Source organism: Stegostoma tigrinum, chromosome 32, assembly GCF_030684315.1.
Source record: "Stegostoma tigrinum isolate sSteTig4 chromosome 32, sSteTig4.hap1, whole genome shotgun sequence".
Taxonomy (NCBI): Eukaryota; Metazoa; Chordata; class Chondrichthyes; order Orectolobiformes; family Stegostomatidae; genus Stegostoma; species Stegostoma tigrinum.
The window spans coordinates 13,053,733-13,076,728 of record NC_081385.1 but is presented as its reverse complement, the minus strand read 5'-3'; positions in this window follow the sequence as shown (position 1 = coordinate 13,076,728).

Genomic DNA, 22,996 nt, shown 5'->3' with positions numbered 1-22,996 from the left:
GGTGTTAAAAGGACTGGGGTGCTGGAGGTCTGAGATAAAGTAGCTGAGTTTCTACAGCAATTTCCACTTTTATTTCACAAGCATGTTTCTGAACTGGACCATTTCTGTTATGGCAGTAAAGTGGGTAGGCTAGGGTTATTTCCCCTGGAACAGAGGTGAGACTCTATTGAAACATTATGAGGGATCTAGAAGGAATGGTTAAGGTCCTGTTTTCATTGAATGTGCAGTCCATATAATCAAAGGACATAGATTTGGAATAAGTGGCAGAAAGGTCAGAGGGGATTTGAGGGGAAATTTTTCATGTGGAACTTGGTGGGAACCTGGAATTCACTGCCTGAAGAGCTTAAATATTTTGAGCTATTCATTGTCCTCCTGGCACTGGGTAGTGCTGCTGTTCTATCAAGAGTGATCTTCCTGAGGCTGCAAATTTCATTTTGGAGGTAACTTTACCTTAAGTTGAATTTTTTTAAAAAAGTATATTGAGGTCGCTGAACATTGGAGATGGAAACCAAGTGCCAGACTTTCTCAGAAGGCCTTGGAGCACCTGAGGAGAGAGAAATAGTCAACATTGAGTCAAATTTACTCTACGAAGCCCGGAAGAATTGCCATATTCAGTTCAAAGTGTCAGCCCTGTTTCCCTCTGTATATATAGATCCTACCAGAGTTGCTGAGTATTTCCATCAGTTTCTAGTTTTATTTTGTATGAGTGATACACAGACCACTGGATATTCTTACATTTAGACTGTGTTGTGTCAGCACTTTCTGAAGACACTGGTGGAAGCTGCTTGAGATTTCCTAATTGGATAAGGGACACTCTGTAACAACATAACAGATTACAACTCAGGAAGCTGCTCCAAGAAGAAAATAGAAATCAATTATATGGTCCCATGCTATCAGGCAGAAATACCATTTGCTATTCTTTAATCAAAGTTGGGCACAAAAGCATAAATTATCCTTTATTTCAAACTCATTGAGCAAGATCATACATTAAAATTCTAGCATGTATTTCCTGCCTTATTTCATTGCATCCATAATACCAGGATACGACATAAATCTATGCTTAAATTATATTTATTTTCATTTTCTTAGAGTCAGTGGCATAGTGGGATGTTAGCGGACTAGTAATCCAGCCTAATCCTTTGGGATATGAATTCAAATCCCACTGTTCCTGTTGGAATTTAAATGAATGATTCTTGAAATGAAAACTGGTCCCCGGTGGACATCCTTTTGGAAAGGACAAGGCCATCTGCAAGATTCCCTTTTAAGGTGCACCTCTGATTTGGAATTATGCTGAGTTTTCAACAACTTGGCAAAACAATGACAAGAGGATTGGTGTACAATTGAAGCAAGACAAAACTGTGTAGAATTCCAAGATAATAAAACGTGAGGCTGGATGAACACAGCAGGCCAAGCAGCATCTCAGGAGCACAAAAGCTGACGTTTTGGGCCTAGACCCTTCATCAGAGAGGGGGATGGGGAGAGGGAACTGGAATAAATAGGGAGAGAGGGGGAGGCGGACCGAAGATGGAGAGTAAAGAAGATAGGTGGAGAGAGTGTAGGTGGGGAGGTAGGGAGGGGATAGGTCAGTCCAGGGAAGACGGACAGGTCAAGGAGGTGGGATGAGGTTAGTAGGTAGCTGGGGGTGCGGCTTGGGGTGGGAGGAAGGGATGGGTGAGAGGAAGAACCGGTTAGGGAGGCAGAGACAGGTTGGACTGGTTTTGGGATGCAGTGGGTGGGGGGGAAGAGCTGGGCTGGTTGTGTGGTGCAGTGGGGGGAGGGGATGAACTGGGCTGGTTTAGGGATGCAGTAGGGGAAGGGGAGATTTTGAAACTGGTGAAGTCCACATTGATACCATATGGCTGCAGGGTTCCCAGGCGGAATATGAGTTGCTGTTCCTGCAACCTTCGGGTGGCATCATTGTGGCAGTGCAGGAGGCCCATGATGGACATATCATCTAGAGAATGTGTTCTGCAAAGCGGTCCCCAAGCCTTCGCTTGGTTTCCCCAATGTAGAGGAAGCCGCACCGGGTACAGTGGATGCAGTATACCACATTGGCAGATGTGCAGGTGAACCTCTGCTTAATGTGGAATGTCATCTTGGGGCCTGGATGCGGGTGAGGGAGGAGGTGTGGGGACAAGTGTAGCATTTCCAGCGGTTGCAGAGGAAGGTGCCAGGTGTGGTGGGGTTGGAGGGCAGTGTGGAGCGAACAAGGGAGTCACGGAGAGAGTGGTCTCTCCGGAAAGCAGACAGGGGAGGGGATGGAAAAATGTCTTGGGTGGTGGGGTCGGATTGTAAATGGCGGAAGTGTCGGAGGATAATGCGTTGTATCCGGAGGTTGGTAGGGTGGTGTGTGAGAACGAGGGGGATCCTCTTGGGGCGGTTGTGGCGGGGGCGGGGTGTCAAACGTCTCAACAATGATAGTAAGCATACTAAATGCCTTCCCAACTATCCTACCTCCATGCAAAGCAAACTTAAAAGAATTATGCACCTGAGCGCCTAGGTCTCTCTGTTCTACAACACTACACTAGGCTCTAATTTCAATTGCATAAGTCCTGCTCTTGCTTGTTTTAAACAATTACAAAACTTCGCATTTATCCAAATTAAACTCCATCTGCCATTCTCCATCCAATTGACTCAATTGATCAAGGTCTCTTTGTAATCCTGGGTAATCTTCACTGTCCACTATGCCATCAATTTTGCTGTCATCTGCAAATGTACAAACCATACCTTCTATATTCCCTTCTAAATTATTTATATAACTGACAAACAAAAGCTGATCTGGTACCAATCCCTGTGGGGCACCTCTGGTAACAACCCTCCACCACCACACTCTGCCTCCTGCCATTAAGTCAGTTTTGTATTCAATTGGTCAACTCATCCTGAATCTCATACGATCAGCTTTACTAATTAGTCTACCATGCAGAACTTTGTCAAAGACTTTACTAAAGTCCTAGTAAACAATGTCTACCGCTTTGCCCTCGTCAATTTTTTTGGTTACTTAAAAGGTCAAAGGACCGCAGCAGAAGTTTACTAGAATAATTCCTGGAATGGGAGGACTGTGTACCGTATGGAGTTATTGGAAGATTGAGGCTGTATTTTCCTGGTGTTTAGAAGAATTGGAGGTGATCACACTGAAACTCAGAAAATCCTACGAGTGCTGGGCAAGTTCAATACAGAAAGGCTATTACCCCTGGACAAGAGGTCTAGCAGGAGGGGACACAGTCTCAGAAAAAGGTGCAAGCCACTTATAATTGAGAGATGAAGAAATTTCTTGCCTCAGAGCATGGTGAATCTTTGGAATTATCCAGCCCCTTGATGGTTATGGAAACTGTCACTGAGATTGTTCAAGGTACAGTTCAATGCGTTACTTGTTACATCAGTGGATATAGGGTCAATGTAGGAAAATTAATTTTGAAGGAGAAGATAAAACATGATTTAGAATAGTTGGGCAGGCCCAAACCCTGTTCCTAGCCTCGTGATCCTGGATGATGCTCTTGCCTCAAGCACCATGCTCCAAATCAATTCTTCTTTAGATCAGGTCACCTTTATGCTCCTTCCACACGGTCATTTTTACTTTAGTAGTGGAAGAATTCTTGATGGTCTCAATGGGCAAGGCAACAAAGAGAAGAACAATGGATGGCAAGGAAAAGACAAAGGAGCTACAACAAGGAGAAGGCAGAGGAGAAGCAATAAAAGTCAGGATGTCATGTGATCATCATAGTTCATTACATTAAAAGAGGCAGGAGCATACTGCATGGGGAGGCAATGGGGCATAGTTTTTTGGCCATACCATGTCCCATCAAAAACCCCACCCCATCTGAAGCCTCACCCCTCCACTTCACACCATTCCTCACCAGGGTGCAGCACCAAATTATGGGACAAGATTGACTACAATAATTATGATGTCTTATTATGTACCTGAAATCCTAGATCTCTCTGTTTTACAACACTAGCCAAGGTCCTACTTTTAATTGTATAATAATACAAGAATAAGCCATCAAACTAAGCCCAGATAAAGGGGCAGCACAGTCCATCAGCAGTTAGCACTGCTGCCTCTCAGAGCCAGGGACCTGGGTTCAATTCCAACCTCGGGTGACAGTGCAAACTCCAGACAGACATTCCTCCTGTGTCTGTGTGGGTTTCCTCCCAGGTCCCAACATGTGCAGGTTAGACGGTTGAGCAAGCTAAATTGCTCATGTTGTCTAGAGATGTGTCGGTTAGGTGAGTTAGCCATGAGAAATGCAGGGATGGGATGTGATGGATCTGGGTGGGATACCTTTTGGAGACATGGTGCAGAATCGATGGGCCAAATGCCCTGCTTCTGCACTGTAGGGAGTCATTGAAGAATCCAGATTGGGAATTTTCAGGAAATATTATTGGTGATATTCCAGGTTGCTGGCTGCTGTTTACCATTGCAGCTGCACTCCCTCTTTGCGTGCTAGTCGGATTCATGATTCTGAAGGCCTATTAGTCATCACTAACCATTAATTTAACAAGTAGCTGTGCTGTGGAGATTCAACCTAGCACATCTTAGTCATGTTTTCTCAGCATGAGAGTAATGTTAAAGAGATCTGTCTTTTCCCATAAGATTATCCTTTCTTCCTGAATACAGAAAATTAAGAAAAAATGTTTTAATCCGAATTAATGTATCCTGGATTTCCATTGTCAGTCAGACACATGTTGCTTGAATGTGAACTGTTCAGAATGGGCCAGGAACCACATGTAAATATAAAATACACAAAAAAATCCTTTTATAGAGGCACTGTTTTACCTGGTGGGTCCAAGTCAGGCTGGAGATTGACCTTCCACACAAGGGAGGTTTGAAGCTTTGTTTTTTGATGCAAGTGACAATGCTGAAAACCCAATTGAAGATTAAGATGCAACATTCTTGAAACACTCAAGACTCTTATGGGTCTTGACAGAGTAGATGCAGAGAGGGTTTTTCCCCTTGTGAGACTGTCTCAGACAAGAGGAAATTATCTCCAAGCATGGGGCCTCCCAATTCAGACAGGAATGGGGAGGAATTATTTCTCTGAGAGTAATGAATCAGTGGAATTGTTTGTCACAGAAGGCTATCGAGACTGTCATTCAAAAAATCTATCTCAGCCTTAGACAAGCTTAAGCAATAAGGAAATTAAGGATTATGGGGATAAGGTCGGAAAGTGAAGTTGCAAATTATCAAATCAGCAATGATCGCATTCAATGGTGGAGCAGACTTGATGGGATGTAAGGTTTATTATTGCTCCTACATATTATGGTCTTAAAGAATTCCAAGATATGCACCTTTAACATTTACTTTGGTCATCAAAGCCAACTATGTTTTGATCATTGGGTTTGATTTATAGGAAGATGCTGGATATGCTGGAACTTTTTTCACCGGAGCTAAGGAGCTTGAGGCGTGACATCATAGAGGTTTGTGAAATCATCAGGGGCATAGAAAATGTGAGTGGCAAGTATCTTTTTCATAGTGTGGGGGATTTCAATACTTATTTTGAAGGTGAGAGGAAAAGGATTTTAGAAAGGTCATGAGGGGCAACTTTTCTTTTTTACTTCCAGAAGAAGCGGTGGATATGAGTACAGTTACAATGTTTAACATACTTTTGGATAAGCACATAAATACGAAATGTTTGGAGGATTATGGGCCAAGTGGCAGTAGGTGGGACTAGTTTAGCTTGGGATTACGGTCGGCATGGCCTGGTTGGACCAAAAGGTCTGTTTCTGTGCTATGTGACTCTCTCAAGGAGTAGCTCTTGATAGCTCACTGATTCAGTTTTCCATCAGTGTCTATGAATTGGTTTCTAGCAAAGGTTTGTCACCCTTGAAAGACTAGAATGTTACTGGCCTGAGGAGGATGAAAGCAGGATTCTACAGCAATGATAGTCTGTAATGATAGAAAGAATGAACAAAGTTAGGTTTATAAAGTATTTTTTGATCATCAGAATGACCCTAAGCAATTCATAGACAACTTTGAATAATTCATTCGCTCACTTTGCAGCTCAGGGCTGACTCCTTTGAAATTTCTTGCCTAAAGAAATGAGATGTCAGAACTTGAAAGGTTGCTTTGAAAAGAGTATCTGTTGGCAATCCAATGGATATTTAATGACTTAATCTAATGCTGATTTGAAAAACAACTCTGCTGGAAGAAGTGTGGCCCAGTAGATTTATAAAGGTGAATCAGACTTTCGTACACTTAGTAAAACTCAAGAGGCTTGTGATAGTTAGAAACTGCTTCAAAACACACTGGCAATATGTGATATTTTGGTGCACCATTATTTTTCAAATGGCTTAAAAGTTTGCCCCACTATTAGATTTTATGTGTGCACAAGAATATAGTTATCAACATGACTGCGATGCTTACAGTGTTGGAAAACACACTGAAAGGTGACATGATCAACGTATTTATGTTTTGAAATACCAATGACGTAAAGGGATATGTGGTTAGTGTGGAGAAAAAGGTATTAAAGTGGATCAGCAGATATAATGGCATTGATTGGTGCATAGGCTCAACTTGGCCTACACCTACTCCTATGTTCCAATGAGCACTGATATGAATTGTCAGGGAGGCAGTGACATTGATACTAGATTAATAATCCAAGAATCCAGGTCAGTTCTGGAGACATGGGTTCGATTTCCATCCCAGTAAGGGTGAAACTTGAATTCAATAAAAACCTAGAACTAAAGGTCTAACACTGTCTATGAAGACTTTGTCATATAAAAGTCCACCTGGTTCACTAAAAGTCCACCTGGTTCATTAATGCTCTTTAGGGAAGAAAACTGCTATCTTTAGCTAGCCCAGCATGCGTGTGACCCCAGACCCACAGCAATGACGCTTAACTGTACCCTGACGTGGTTTAGCAAGTCCTTCAGTTGTTTCAGCTTTGAAAACTTCTCAAAAGATGAATGATACTACATGAACCACCTGAGATCAACCAAAGCATCAGAAATGGCATTGGCAAACACAACATTGGTTGACCCTGCGAAATTTCCCTTGCCAACATCTGGAGACTCGTGCCAAAATTAGGAGAGCTGTCTCACAGATGAGCCAAGCAAAATGTTGGTAGAGTCAAATTACAGAACTGTACCTTACAGTTAATGTCCCAGACATTACCACCACCATCACTGGGTATGTCTCACCAGAAGGACAGACCCAGCAAAGATGCTGGTACTGTGGTTTTCAGTCAGGAAGGCGTTGTTCTGGGAGTCCTCAACATTGACTCCACATCCCAAACATCTAATGCTGTTAGATCAAACATGGGTAAGGAGACCACATACACATTCCACACCACACCAAGCATGTCTTGGAAGGACCATTAGCCATCGGGCTGATTATTTTGTAAAGGACATAGGCGCTATACTAGGTCTGGGGCAGATGGTGAGGGAAACAACAAGACAAAAAAAATGTATTTGACCATATCTTCATCAATCTGCGTTCGGCAGATGCATCTGTCCGTGACAGTCTCAGTAAGAGTGATCACCACAGTCATTGTGGGGATGAAATCCTGTCTTCACATTGAGGATCACCTCCATCATGTTTTGTAACACTATCACCGTGCTAAATGGCACACTTTGAAAGGATGTAGCAACTCAAGACTGAGCATCTATGAGATGTAGTGAGTGTTCAGCAGCAGAGTTGAATACAAGCAGCACCCTCATGGCCTGGCATATCCCCATCCTATGATTACCATTAAACCAGGAAATCAACTCTGGTTCAATGAGAAGTGCAGGACAGAATGCCATAAGCAGCACCAAGTATATTTTACAAATAAGGCGTCAGCCTGGTGAAGGCACAAAACAGGACACCAAATAGCGTATGTAGCAAGTCTGAGAGTAAAGTGATCCCGCAACCTACAGATCAGAACTTGTAGTCCAGCCATGCCCAGACTTCAATGAAGGTGAATAATTAAATCACTAGGAGGAGGATATGAAGTGTAAAGCAAGTAGGGGTTAGAATGCCAGAGGGATAGGATGCCATTTGTTTGCATGGTGGGATTGGGTGCCAGGTGGGTAGAATGCCAAGAGAATAAGATGCCAGTTGGGCAGGGAGCAAGGATCAAGGTAGTTTCAGTATTTAGGATAGGTTGGGTTAAAAACAAAAAGTTCTGGAGAAACCCAGCATGTCTAGCATTAACTGTGAGGAGAGTTGACGTTTCAAGTCCAGCATATATCTTCTTCAGAATGCTGAAGACCCATAAGAGGAAATATTTGCCCATAAGAGGAAATATTCTGTCCGCATCTGTGATCTCAAAACCCTTCAGGATCTTGTATGTTTCATTAACACTTAACATTTATAAAATAGGCACAATACTAAAATAACATGGTGACAACCACACAGAAAATCAAGAGCTTCTGTTAAAAATAGACTTTTCTAAACGTCCTGAGTATTGAAGAGCAAATTTTGCTGCTGCAGTTAATTACTTCACTGCTTTCTTTATTGTCAACACACTGCAGGTCAAAATTCATCCAAGCCAATTTTACAAATAGAAGGAGTTGAACAAGGCTGATCCTTACTTGGTAGAGAAAGAGATTTTCCTGAGACAAAAAGAGTTCATATGATAAGAGGCAAAGATTTTATCAAAAGTATCTGTTTCAATGTGTTAAAAGGAGGTGAAAGACCTAAATATATATCCATTTCATTGACTTACAAAGATGTCCTTGTTTTTCACATGGAACAATCAACTTTATAGGCCAAGTTCTCCATAACTTCTCATGACACATGGGTCAGTCAACATTTTAAAGAAATCTGCAATCTGCTTGTTGCTTATGTACTGTTCCAATATGTTTCTGCAATGTATTTTATGATGCAACTTATCAGCAGGCATTTAAGAATATAAACCTGAGAATTTAAATGGCAGTCTGATATTAGTAGAACTATGTGTGTAAATCACAGCTTAGAAATTGCTGTTAATACTCCTCATGATGAGCAATGAAAGCACTGATGTGACATTCCTCCATTATTTAAAACTTGGTATTAACTTGTTTATATATGGTGCATAAAAGTAGCAAAGGTCATCTCTGGAATGCCAAATCTAGGGTCCCTGTTCTGTGTGATGTATCATCATCTAATATCATTGACCATGTAAGATCATAAGATATGGGAGCGGAAGTAGGCCACTTGACACATTGACTCTACTCCACCATTCAATGAAAGCATGGCTGATCTGATCATCTTCAACCCCACTTTCCTGCCTTCCCCCTCTTGTTTCCCTTACTCATTAAGAATCTATCTATATCAGCCTTGAATCTACTGTACAACGCATCTCCCACAACTCAGCGTGCTGAAGAATTCCACAGAGTCACTACCATCTGAAAGAAGAAATTCTCCTTCATGTCATTCTTTATTGAGTGACCCTTACTCTGAGATTATACTCTGTAGCCCTGGAAACTCCCACAATAGAAAACAACCTCTCTTAACCTATCAAATCCTGTAAGAATCTGATATGTTTCAATAAGATTGACTCCCATTCTTCTGAATTCCATTAAAGACTATAAACAATGAAGAATACAAACTAGATATAAGAATTGTGTGCATTAACTAAATATCCTATATTCAATAATCAACAAACTGATTTCTAGGCTCAAATTGAGTTCACAATGTAAGAATTTGAGGATTGTCTGTACCTTGTTAATACAGTAAATTAAAGCTGATAGAAACATGTTAAAATACTACAAGGATGAGCTGCTCATCCTACTTTCTGACCTGGGAATTTGTAATTTTTTTTAAATGAAAGGATAGTAAGTAACAAAGTGAAACCTCGATGAAATTTGCAAGAGTGTTTCCAACTTAAAACTATTGTACAAACGTATGGATTACGAACAGGAGTGGGCTGTTCAGACCCCTAGTCTGCTCCGTTATTTAATAATATTGTGGTTGATCAACATGTAGCCTTAAATCCACTTTCCAACCAATTCCTGATAATCTTGCATTCTTGACTAACATGACAATTTACCTCTACCTTAAAAATATTCAATGACCCAGCCTTCACCATTCTTGGGCAGAGAGTTCTGAAGACTTCAAAACCTCAGATGAAAAAAATCCTCTTTGTCTCTATTTTTAATAAGTGATTCCTTACTTTTAAACCATGACTATTAGTTCTAGATTTTCCACAGGAGAAACATTCTTTTGATGTCCACTCTGTAAAGTCCCCTGAGGTTTTGATATATTTCAAGAAAGTTACCATTCATTCTTCTAAATGCCAATGGATACAGACACAACTTATCAAGCCTTTTTCTCATAAGATAACCCCTACATCCCAGTAATAAGTCAAGAGAATTGTCTCTGAACTTCTTCTTATGCAGCTGTGCCCTTTCTTTAAAAAGGAGACCAAAGCCATAAACAGTGCTCCAGATGTGTATATAAATTTGTAAAATCATGAGGGACATTTATAGGGTGAATAGTCAAGGTCTTTTTTCCCAGGGTAAGGAGTCCAAAACTAGAAGGCATAGGTTTAAGCTGAGAGAGGAAAGATTTAACAAGGGCATGAAGAGCAATGTTTTCATGCAGAGGGTGGTGCGTGTGTGGAATGATCTGCCAGAGAAATTGGTGGAGGTGGGTACAGTTACAACATTTAAAAGGCATCTGGATGGCTAAATGATGAAGAAAAGGGATATAGGTCAAATGCTAGCAAAGGGGACTTAGATTAATTTAGAAAATCTGGTTGGCATGAATGAGTTGGATGGTGGGGTCTTTTTCCATGCCGTACATCTCTATGACTGAATGACTTTATGTACCTTCCCCAGTGTTCCACAAGATTTAGCAAAATATCATTACTTTTATATTCAACTCCCTTACAATAAACAGCAAAATTCCATTTACGTTCCTAACCATTTGCTGTGCTTGAATACTAACTTGGTGATTCGCCACCAAGACACCTAGATCTCTTGATACCTCAAAGTTATGCCAATCTTTTGTCCATGCATTCAATCCTTCCATATCACTTTTACATGCTCCTTATATCCTCTTCAAAACATACTTTCCTACCTGTCTTTGGAACATCAATCAAATTTATCAATGATACATTTGTTCCCTTCATCCAAATCACTTTAATAGATTGAAAAAAATTGGCACCCTAACATTGATCTGTGGTATACCATTCATCACAACCTGCCAGCTCAAAAACAACACATTTATTGTCAGAGATAATGGGAACTGCAGATGCTGGAGAATCCAAGATAACGAAATGTGAGGCTGGATGAACACAGCAGGCCCAGCAGCATCCCAGGAGCACAAAAGCTGACGTTTCGGGCCTAGACCCTTCATCAGAGAGGGTGATGGGGTGAGGGAACTGGAATAATTAGGGAGAGAGGGGGAGGCGGACCGAAGATGGAGAGAAAAGAAGATAGGTGGAGAGGAGAGTATAGGTGGGGAGGTAGGGAGGGGATAGGTCAGTCCAGGGAAGATGGACAGGTCAAGGAGGTGGGATGAGGTTAGTAGGTAGGAGATGGAGGTGCGGCTTGGGGTGGGAGGAAGGGATGGGTGAGAGGAAGAACAGGTTAGGGAGGCAGAACATTTATTCTCACCCTCTGCTTCCTATTAGCTAACCAATGCTCTGGCCATGTTAATGCCTTTCGGCCTGCACCATGAGCTCTGATTTTGCATACTAACCTTTGATATGGTAACTTATTGAATGCTTTCTGCAGATTTAAATAGAGTATATGCACTGATTCCCCGTTATCTACATTGTTTGGAGTTTTGTCAAAGAAATCTAATAAATTGATCTAAATACCGAAAGAACTGTGAATGCTATAAATCAGGAACAAAAACAAAGTCGCTGGAAAAGCTCAGCAGGTCTGGCAGCATCTGTGAAGGAAAAACCAGAGTTAACGTTTCAGGTCTGGTGACCCTTCCTCGAACTCAGAACTTTTTTTTTCCTTCACAGATGCTGCCAGACCTGCTGAGCCTTTCCAGCAACTTCTGTTTTTGTTCCTAATAAGTTGATCTCCGTTTCACAAAACCGTGTTGATTCTGCCTGATAATGTTTCTAAATGCCCTCTCGTATCTGCTGTCAATAATTGATTCTAGCACTTTTCCCAGCATTTTCACCAGTCTACAATCAATCGTCTTCTAACACTGGACTGCAGAGATGTAAAAGCTTCACATGACAGTTCATATGCAGAGTTTTTTTAAATTGTTTTCATTTCTGTCAGTAAGCAATAGTACAAATAAAATGGTGTTTTTGTTTGTACCTCACAAGAGCATGCCAGGCCTGTGTTAACTGTGTATCCTATGCAACTGTGCAGATTTAAACGTAGCTATGGCTCCTAATCCAGTTCAACCCCAAAAATAGAAAACAGAAAAATAAAATATTTCAAAAAGTAAGCTTTTATTTGTTAATATTATGGAATAAAAATACATTTTTTCCAATTTATTTGTTTATGTTTGAAATAGAAAATACTGGAAATGGAAAGGCATCTGAAAAGCAAAACAGCTTTGAACTTTCTCATCAATACAAAGCAGGTTTGGTCTGAATTAACTTATCAGAAATGATTTTCTATTTCACTGAATAGCTAGGTGGGCAGTGCTGTTGGTTTAAAGGGGAACCTATTGTGAAAAATTGCTTCCAAAGCTCTTTGTCCAGGAGAACATAGATCAGAGATAGGGCTAGGGTACATAATCAGTGAAGTTACTTCCACAACAATGTTTCATGTGAGAGACCAGGTGATGTGCTAGGTTGTAATTTTAATGATCACTTCATTTGCTTCACTTGACAGTTAAAATTCACAAAATATTTGGCCCCTTTTTCCATTGCAACACCACGTTTTGCCCTGAAGAGGACTCCCAGCTTATCCCTGTCTCCCATGAGATTTAGTTGCCATCACTCTCCCCATCTCCATCTTTACCAGTTGGTTGGGAGTGGCTAAGGGTTGCTTCTGTAACAGAGGTTTGTGGATCAGCTGATAAACACCAGCTAGTATGTGGCAGCCTCACATGACCCAATCACTCTCCATTCCTCTAAGTATTTTCTTATTGGAATAGGGATGGAGTTTTTAAACTCCTCAAAAGAACTGTTTCATGGTGTAAGTGATAATGGGAACTGCAGATGCTGGAGAATCCAAGATAACAAAGTGTGAAGCTGGATGAACACAGCAGGCCAAGCAGCAACTCAGGAGCTCAAAAGCTGACGTTTCGGGCCTAGACCCTGTAAGTTCCTTCTATATTAAGTGCTTGCACCCTCTGGTCAAAAGCAACATGCTTAAACCTTCAAATTCCAGGTACGTTTGGTCAAGCTACTTCCCAAGAATGTGGAACTTGAGTTGGTACAGCTAGTGTGTTAAATCTGTTCAAAATCTGCCCCATTTAGCCTGGTGATCCTGCCATACAACACGATATATGATAAATCTCAATGTGAAAACAGGACTTTGTCTTCACAAGGACTGTGTGGTTATCGCTCTTACCAATACTGACAAGGACAGATGCATCTGTGGCAGGCAGATTACTGAGGATGAAGTCAAGTATGTTTTTCCCGCTTATTGGTTCTCTCACCAGCTGTCACACGCCCAGTCTAGCAGCTATGTACTTTAGGACCTGACCAGCATGATCAATGGCACTGCTGCGAAGCATCCTTGCACCTTCAGTGCCTCCCCCAAGTGGTCGTCAACATGGGAGGAGTACAGATTCACCAGCGGAGAGGTACAAGATAATCAGTAGGTTTTCCACCCCATGTATGATCTAGTGTGATTCTGCCGTGATGGAACTTGAATCTTTGTCCCCACATCATTACCTGAGTCTCTAGATTACTTGTCCAATGACAATACCATTATGCAGTCGTCTCCCCCTTGGCCTACTTATGCTGCCATAACGTCAAATATTACCAAGATAGATTGTCTTAAAAGTCAAAGCCTGCCTACTAAATATTCCTGCTGGAAACTAGAACCATATTCCTAACATAACTCTCTTTAAAGTTCGGCACCTGATGTACAATTCATTTCAGTCTTGCATGCTGTGAACAACAGTCAGTGAGTGTTGACCCTAAATCAGCAGTGTTGCAGTCTCAATGTCTAGACCTGTTTAATCAGTATTAGCATTTACTGGAGGGGAAAATTGGTCAGTAATTAGTGTTTGGCCATGAATCTGGATTTCAAAACAACTGAAAATGCCACATTGATATCAGTAGAAAGAGCTTAAAGCCATCCCAATGAGGGGAGGAGACATTTCAGCCTGAACTTAACTTTATTTAATTGTGCCATTGACGTGTTGACTCATAATTATTTTAGCAGACTTGTTTTGCAGAAATTTGCTGCACAGTGATCTACCAAGCCTCTAAAACTGTTGCATGTCAGCACAAAAAGAAAATTTCAATACAATCCAATACAAGGTTTCTCCAACATATTCTCCACAGCACTTCCTGATCCATCCATCTATGAGAGAAGTTGATGTGACATGTAGAAAACTGCAGGAATCAATCACTCTGGACCACTCGCTGGAGGCCACCTCTTTTTATATTCACATCGAAACAAAAGTAAGTGTGGCTGTTCTCTTAACCCAGGAAAGGGTCAATTTGGTGTGGACAGTTCAGAATAGCGACATTGCTTTATCCCCAAAAATGAGACAATGCTCAATGCAAGTATCAAATAAAAACCGAAAGAATTCTGGGTGCTGTAAATCAGGAACAAAAACGGAAGTTGCTGGAAAAGCTCAGCAGGTCTGGCAGCGTCAGTGAAGAAAAAGAATCAGAGCTAACATTTTGGATCTGGTGACCCTTCCTCAGAACCAGATCCAAAAGATTAACTCTGATTTTTTTTCTTCACTGATGCTTCCAGGCTGGCTGAGCTTTTCCCGCAACTTCTGATTTTTTTTTCCCATTCAATGTAGCAGTCTAGTTAGCCTCCTCTGAACCACCTCCGAACCACCTCCGACACATTGTCATCCTTCCTCAAGTAAATCCCAGGCTGAAAACCCAATCAGAGTTTTCATAAATCCAAAGAATGCACAGATTATTCTATGAAATGCAGCCAACATTGCAGTGAGCAATAGTTGTGAAGTGGTCTGTAGATGCAAGGTTTGAAAGCACTTTAAATCAATAGGAATTGGACAGGGCTTTCTGCATCCAGTGCATGTTCCTTGAGTGTTGGTGCTCAGAATAAATCAGCCACATGGATGCACAATAAAAGACCATCTAGATCAAATCTAGGCATGATGCGCACTCTCAAATTCTTCAGCCTGTAGTCTGTCTGTTCCACTTGTGTAGAATCTTCCAAAGGACAGAAAAATCTACGTGAAGAGAAGAAAAAACTGAAAATGAGTGTTCTCTGGAAACCAAAGTAAAATACCCAGAATAGTTGGGGAAAGAAGTCTCTAAACATTTTGTAAAATTGCTAAAATAGATCAAAGTAACTCCAGAATAGATTATTTCCACAGAGAGTTCACTCCTGCAAAAGAACTCTGACATTTAGCATCAGCTTCACATCTTCACTTAAGGAAGGATATCTTTCAAGAAGCTGAATTTTAAATAACTTCACTAACATAAATAAATCATGAAATGAGTCATGAAAAATTGTCCGCCGATCTGACAAATCTCTGATCTGGGATCACGATATAGTATTGGGTGAAGATATTTCAGGTATGGGTCTGGATTGACATGTCAGCCAGACCAGGGAAGGATGGCAGATTATTTCCCTGAAGGGTGTCAGTGAACCATTTGGGCTTTTACAGCAATCACAGTTGTTTCAGAATCGTTTCTGAATTGATTGTGTTTCGCCACTTGCCACAGTGGGATTTTAACTTATATCTCCAAGCCATTGCTCCCAGCTTGTTCAGCCATTGACAAGACAACTGTCCCTGAGGGGGGCTACAGTCCATTTACCCAGAACATTTGGACTGCAGCAGATTAAGAATGCAGATGATCACCAGCTTCTCTATCACCATTAATGATAGACAGAAAAAATGCCAATCTCACACGAAATGCTCACATCCAGCGAACAAATCAGAGAAATGATTGACAGCCATTATCTTATCAAAGCTGGGGTCTCAGTATTTGGAGATATATGACTTTTATAAAGGACAGGCAAGACAGAAAGGGCGGTGAGGCAGCTTTGTTAGTATGAGATGAAATAAGCAAGAAATGATCTAGATTGGAAGATATGGAATCCATTTTTTGTCAAATTAAGAGAAAACAAGTGGAGGATTACACTGGTGGGAGTGATCTATAGTCCCCATAATAGTAGTTACATTGTAGAATATAGAATAAATCAGGAAATAATGACAGAATGAAATAAATGACGAACATCAATCGTTGATAATTTTAAACTCCATGTCAACTGGGAAAGTCAAATTAGCAGAGGTAGTCACAAGGAAGAATTAACAAAGTATATTTGGGAGAGTTTCCTAGAACAATGTGTTGTGGATGCAACCAGGGATCAGTGTATTTTGAATCCAGTAATATATAATGAGGCAGATTTGCTATATTATTTCAGAGTAAAATTTTCCCTAGGAAATAGTGACCATAACATTCCAGAATTTAGCAATTAGTTTCAGAGGGAGAAACTTGGGTCATAAATATCTGTGCTAAGCTTAAAAAAGGATAACTACAAAAAAAAGAGTAAAGTTGACTGGCGTGGACTGGAAAAGGAACTTAGCAGAAGAGATGCTTGAGAAACAATGCAGACATTTAAGACATTTGTGACTTGCAACAAACATATATCCCAGTGAAGACGAAGGATTCTAGGAGGGAGACAAACTAACCATGATTAACCAAAGAACTTAAGGATAGGATCAAATTGAAGGAGAAACATAACCAGACAAAAATTAGTGGTAAGCCAGAGGAATGTGAAAGATTAAAAACTAGCAAAGTATGACTAAAATAAACTATGGCAGCAAGTTAACAAGTGACTAAAAAAAACAGAAAGTAAGAGCTTCTTTAAGTATATAAGAAAGAGAGAAGGAGAGAGACCAAAGTGAAAATAGGCCGCTAGAGAATGAGGCTGAGGAAAAAGTAATGAAGAACCAGGAAATGGCAGATAAGTTAACTGAAACTTTTGTATCAGTCTCTATCATAGAAGACACTGAAAGTATTCCAAAAATATTAAATCAAAGGGCAAAAAGGGAAGAGGTAATAATCACTAGAAAAAAAAATACTTAGAAAACTAAAAAGGGTAAAGTCCAATAAGACCCCTGAGCCTGATGGGTTGTGTCCTAGCACATTAAAGGAAGTAGTTGCAGAGATAATGGATACACTGCAGTAATCTTCCAAGAATTAAGTTCTGGGTAAGTCTCAGAGTATTGAAAAACTGCCAATGTACCACATTTATTCAAAAAGGGAGGGAGACAAAATGCAGGTAACTATAGACAACAGTAGCACGTTTTGGGGCGTATGTTAGAGTTTTCTGCAAAGCATGTAATAATGGGCCATTTTGAGGGTGACAATCTGTAACTAGTGGAGTGCCACAGGGATCAGTGCTGGGGCCACAGTTATTTACAAGGATGAAGGAAGTAAATGTACTATCACCAAGTTTGTGGGTGACAGAAAAAAGAATCTAAATGGGAATGATATCATTGGGTTTACGGAAACATGGCTGTCAGGTGACCAGGGATGAGAACTGAACATCCAGTGGTGTTTCAGTATTTAGGAATAAAAAGTAAAAAGGACAAAAAGGAAAAGGCAGTGGAGTTGCATTAATGTTTAAAGAGGATATGAACACAATATTAAGGAAAGACATTTGCTCAGTCACTGTAGATCTGTGTGGGTAGAATTGAGGAATACTTTGAGACAAGAAAACTATTAGTGGCTATGGTAAATGGACCTTCAAACTGAGGTGGTGATGTGGTGAATGAGATTAAACAGGAAATCAGAGCTGCATGGGGGTAAAAGAACATTTAATCTGCTCATAGATTGGGCAAATCAAATTAGTCACAATAGGAGAGGAATCCCTAAAATGTATGCAGGATGGTTTTCTAGAATCAACTAGAGACAGGCCATCTTAGACTGGGCATAATGTAAAGATTGAAGAAAATTGCCAAATTTGTTGTTAGGGACTCCTTGGGGAGGAGTGACCATATTTTAATGGAATTCTTCATCAAGAAAGAAAGTGAGGTAGTTGATTCTGAGAGTAACATCCTGATTGATAATAAGGAAAACCATGATGGGATGAAGTGTGAGTTGGCTGGGATGGATTAGGAAATATTACTTACAGGAGTGGCAGTGGAAAGACAATGGCAAACATTCAAGCAGTGAATGGATGAACTACAAAAAGTTGTTTATTCCTGTCTCCTGGAAGAGTGCAAAGAGAATAGTGCCAAAAGCATGGCTTTTGCAGGAAGTTAGAGATAGTATTCGATGCAAAAAAGAGGCATACAAATTGGCCAGAAAAAACAATGGACCTGAGGATTGGGAATAGTTTAGAAGTCAGCAAAAGAGTACCGGGGAAATAGAATATGAGAGTAAACTTGCAGGAATCGCAGAATTAAATGTAAAAGTTTCTATAGGTATATGAAGAGAAAAAGATAGGTGAATGCCATGCAGGTCCCTTACAGTCAGAAATGGGGATATTTGTAATTAGGAGCAAAGAAACGGCTGATGCATTCAATTCATACTTCGCTTCTGCCTTCTCGAAGGAGGGTATGCATAACAGAAATATTGAGAAACATGAAGTTTATTGAAAGGGAGGAACTGCAGCAAATCTTAGTGCTGGATATGGTGTTGGAGAAATTTGATAGTATTGAGGGCTGATAAGTTCCCCAGGGCTTGATAATCTACATCTCAGAGTCCTTCAGAAAGAGGCCCTGGAAATAACGGATGTAGTGGTGGTCACCTTCCAAGATTCTTTGGACTCTGTAACAATTCCTACAGATTGGACTTTTGTTAATGTAACCCTATTATTTGAAAAGGAAAGCAGAGAGAAAACAGGGAATTATACATCAGATAGTTTGACATTGGTAGCAGGAAAGATGTTAGATGTAATCATCAAGGAATTTATAGTTGACCGCTTAGAAATCAATGGTAGTATCAGACACGAAAAGAAAATTCTTCAAGGATCTAACTTATAGAGCTGATCGCGTTGTTGGGGGTTAGTGGTCAGTGGATGTAGTTTAATTGATTCTTCAGAAGGCTTTTCAAAAGTCCCACATAAGAGAGTAATGTGTAAAATTAAAGTGCGGGGGATCATGGTTGGTGAATTGAGATGGATAGAAAATTGGTTAACAGACAAGAAACGAAGAGTAGGAATAAGTGGGGCTTTTACCAAATGGCAGGCAATGACTTGTGGGGATTGGTACTAGGACCCCAGCTATTCACAACATACATCAATGATTTAGATAATGGAGCTCAATGGAATATATCAAATTTGCAGATGACACAAAGCTGGCTGCAAGTGGGAATCTCTGATGAGGATGCAGGGATGTTGCAGATTCACTTAGACAGGCCGAGTGAGTGGGCAAGTGCATGGCAGATGCAGTATGATATGGATAAATGTGAGGTTACCCACTTTGGTGGCCAAAACAGGAAGAATGATTATTATTTGAATGGCTGTAAATTGAGAGAGGGGAGTGTTCAATGAGAGCTGGGTGTCCTATTGCACCAGTCACTGAAAGTAAACATGCAGGAGCAGGTGTCAATGAAGAAGGCAAACTGTATGTTGGGTTGCACAGCAAGAGATTTTGAATACACGAACAAGATTGTCTTGCTACAGATCATTGGTGAGGCCATACCTGGATTATTGTGTGCAATTTTGGTCTCCTTTTCTGAGGAAGATTGTTCTTGCAATGGAAGGACTGCAGCAAACGTTTACCAAATTGATTTCTGGGATGGCAGAATGAAGAGTGATTGATTCAGTTAGAATTGTATTCACTGGAATTTAGAAGACTGAGTGGGGATCTAATAGAAAGGTGTAAAATTCTAACAAGTCTGGACAGTTGGATGTGACATGGATGTTCCTGCTGACAAGAAAGTCTAGAACCAGGGATCATAATTTAATGATAACGGGTAAACTTTTTGGGATTGAGGTTTAATCATCCAGAAAATGATGATGCTGTGGAATTCACTGTCCAGAAAGTGGTTGAGGCCAAAACATTACGTGTTTTCAAGAAGGTGTTAGATATAGTTACTGTAGCTGAAGACATCAAGTGTTATTGGGGGAGGGCAAGATGGGGTGCTACGCTTAGTGATCAACCATGATCGCAGTGAATGGCACAGCAAGCTCGAAGTGTCAAATGGCCTAATCCTGTGCCTATCTTTTATGTTTATATGAAGCAGGTAATGAGGCTGACACAATGATGGAAATGGACAGGTTAAATTAATGGGCAAAAACTTGGGAGATGGAATATGATATGGAAAATTAGAGATTACGAACTTTGGCAGGAAGAAAAGAAGAGATAAATATTATTTAAATGAAGAAGGACTCCACAAAACTGCAGCACGCAAATTTAGAGATCCTCAGGCATTAATCACAAAAAGCTATCTTAAAATTTCAGCAGGTAATAGAGATGGCAAATGAAATGTTGTTCTTTATTTCAAAGGAAATGGAGTATAAAAATAGGGAGATCCTACTAAAATACTACATAGTACTACTGAGACTACACATGGAATACTCTGAAAAGTTTTGGCCCCTTACTTAAGGAAAAATGTTCTGGAATTGGAGGCAGTCCAGGGAAGGTTCATTAGATTGATCCCAGGCATGGAGGAATTTTCATATGAGAAATGGTTAAGTAGTTTGGGCCGATACTCATTAAAGCTTAGAAAAATGAGAGGTGAGCCTGTTGTAAGATTCTTGGGGAACTTGCAGGTAAATGTTGAGGATTGTTTCCCCTTGTGGGAGCTCTGGAACCACGGTGCATAATCTCAGTGTAGGAAGTCACTTATTTAAAATTGAGATGAGGAGGATGTTCTTCTTTCAGAGCATATGCATCTGTGAAATTCTTGACTGTACAGGACTGCTGAGGTTATGTTGTAGTCAAAACTGGGATAGTCAAATTTCTAATAATTAAGGAAATCAAGGATTATAGGAAAAAGGCAGGAAAGTGGAGTTGAGAATTGTTGGATCATCCATGATACCATTGTTTGGATGAATTCCTACTCCTGTACCTTCATCTTATAACCTTATGATTTACCACAATTTCCTAATGGAAACCTGGACAATCTCCACAGGAATTTTGAGATGACCCTTATGACCAAAAAGCTGACTGGCAATTAACTTCTAGTTTGTACATGTGAAGAAGGGTGACTTGAGAAAGTTGCTGGAGCTGTGCCTTCAGGGTAAAAGCAGTAAAAATTAAGGCCAAGTTTGAAGGGGCAGACGAAATTCATGATCTCAAATGGCAGGAGGGATTCTATCATCCATTTTGAGTAAAAATATATCTTGCAATTTTACCCATCTCTTATATTATCACTGGTTACAACTGAAAGCAAAACTTATAAAGCATCATGAACCACCATGATAAGGGTGGCATGATGGCTCAGTGGTTAACACCATTGTTTCACAGTGCTCGGGACCCAGGTTCAATTTGATCCTTGAGTGACTATGTGGCATTTGCACATTTCCCTATGACTGCCTGGGTTTCCTTTGGGTGCTCTGGTTTCCTCCCACACTCCAAAGGCATGCAGGGAAGGTGGATCGACTATGGTCAATTGCTCATAGTGTCCAGGAGTGTGCAGGCTGGGCGGATTAGTCATGGGAACCGTAGGGTTACAGGGATAGAGTTGGGGGTGGATCTGGGTGGGATGCTTTTCAAAGAGTTGGTGTGGATTCAATGGACCAAATGGCCTGCCTCCTGTAGGGATTCGAAGATCAAACATATCAAAGTTATGTTTATAATGACCAACCCCAGACAAATCTCCCCAGATTATTATTGTTGGGAAACAGAATTGTGTTTGTAGATGGAGACATGTTCACAGGGATAAGAGTCTAAAGTTTAAGAAAGGAAGCTCCAAATAATCTCTCTCTTCCAGCAACTCTTTGCAACTTATTTAGCATCCCCAAGGAAACCTAAACTGAAGTCCATTAACTCAGGAACCCAACATGGGACAATCCTGAGATGGTAACAGTCAGTATTTTCACCTTGAGGGATGGATTCATCAGGCTATTCTCCCAATTTGTCAACCGCTAACCTAGAATCAATATTTTACATCAAACCATGACACAGTGTGCTATTGAAAGATATTATGATCATTTATATTGAAGGATTTGGTTTCATTCACAAAATGAAATGATTCATCAATTGTGGCATTCTTTCTGGCCAACCTTTTGACCTTCACACTGCAATTAGATTTTTAAAAATTCCAATCTCCCTGAAGTATAATTTTTGCAGAATACAGGGTTAATGGAAAGATTCTTGGCAGTGTAGAGGAGCAGAGGGATCTTGGGGTTCATGTTCACGGTTCCCTGAAAGCTGCCACCCAGGTGGGTAGAGTCGTTAAGAAGGCATATGGTGTGTTAGCTTTCACTAATAGAGAGATTGAGTTCAAAAGCTCTGAAGTTGTGCTCCAGTTATACAAAACCCTGGTTCAGCCACATCTGGAGTATTGTGTCCAGTTCTGGTCGTCTCATTACAGGAAAGATGCGGAAGCATTGGAAAAGGTACAGAGGAGATTTACCAGGATGTTTCCTGGAAGGGAGGGACGGTCTTACAAGGAAAGATTGAGAGAGCTAGGGCTTTTCTCTTTAGAACAACGAAGGATGAGAGGTGACTTAATAGAGGTGTACAAAATGATCAGACGTGCAGATAGAGGAGACAGCCATAGATTTTTTCCCAGGGTGGAGGTAGCTTTTACGTGGGGACATAGTTTTAAAGTGAGTGGAGGTAGGTATCAGGGAGACGTCGTAAGTAGGTTCTTTACTCAGAGAGTGGTAGGTGCGTGGAACGCATTGCTGGAGAGGATAGTGGAGTTGGCCTCATTAGGGTCATTTAAGCGGCTATTAGATAGGCATATGGATGATAGCATAAGGTAGCTGTGGAGGTTAGATAGACCTTAGGCTTCATGTAAAAGTTCAGCACAACATCACGGGCTGAAGGGCCTGTATTGTGCTGTACTGTTCTATGTTCTATGAGTAGTCATCTTTTAATAATGGT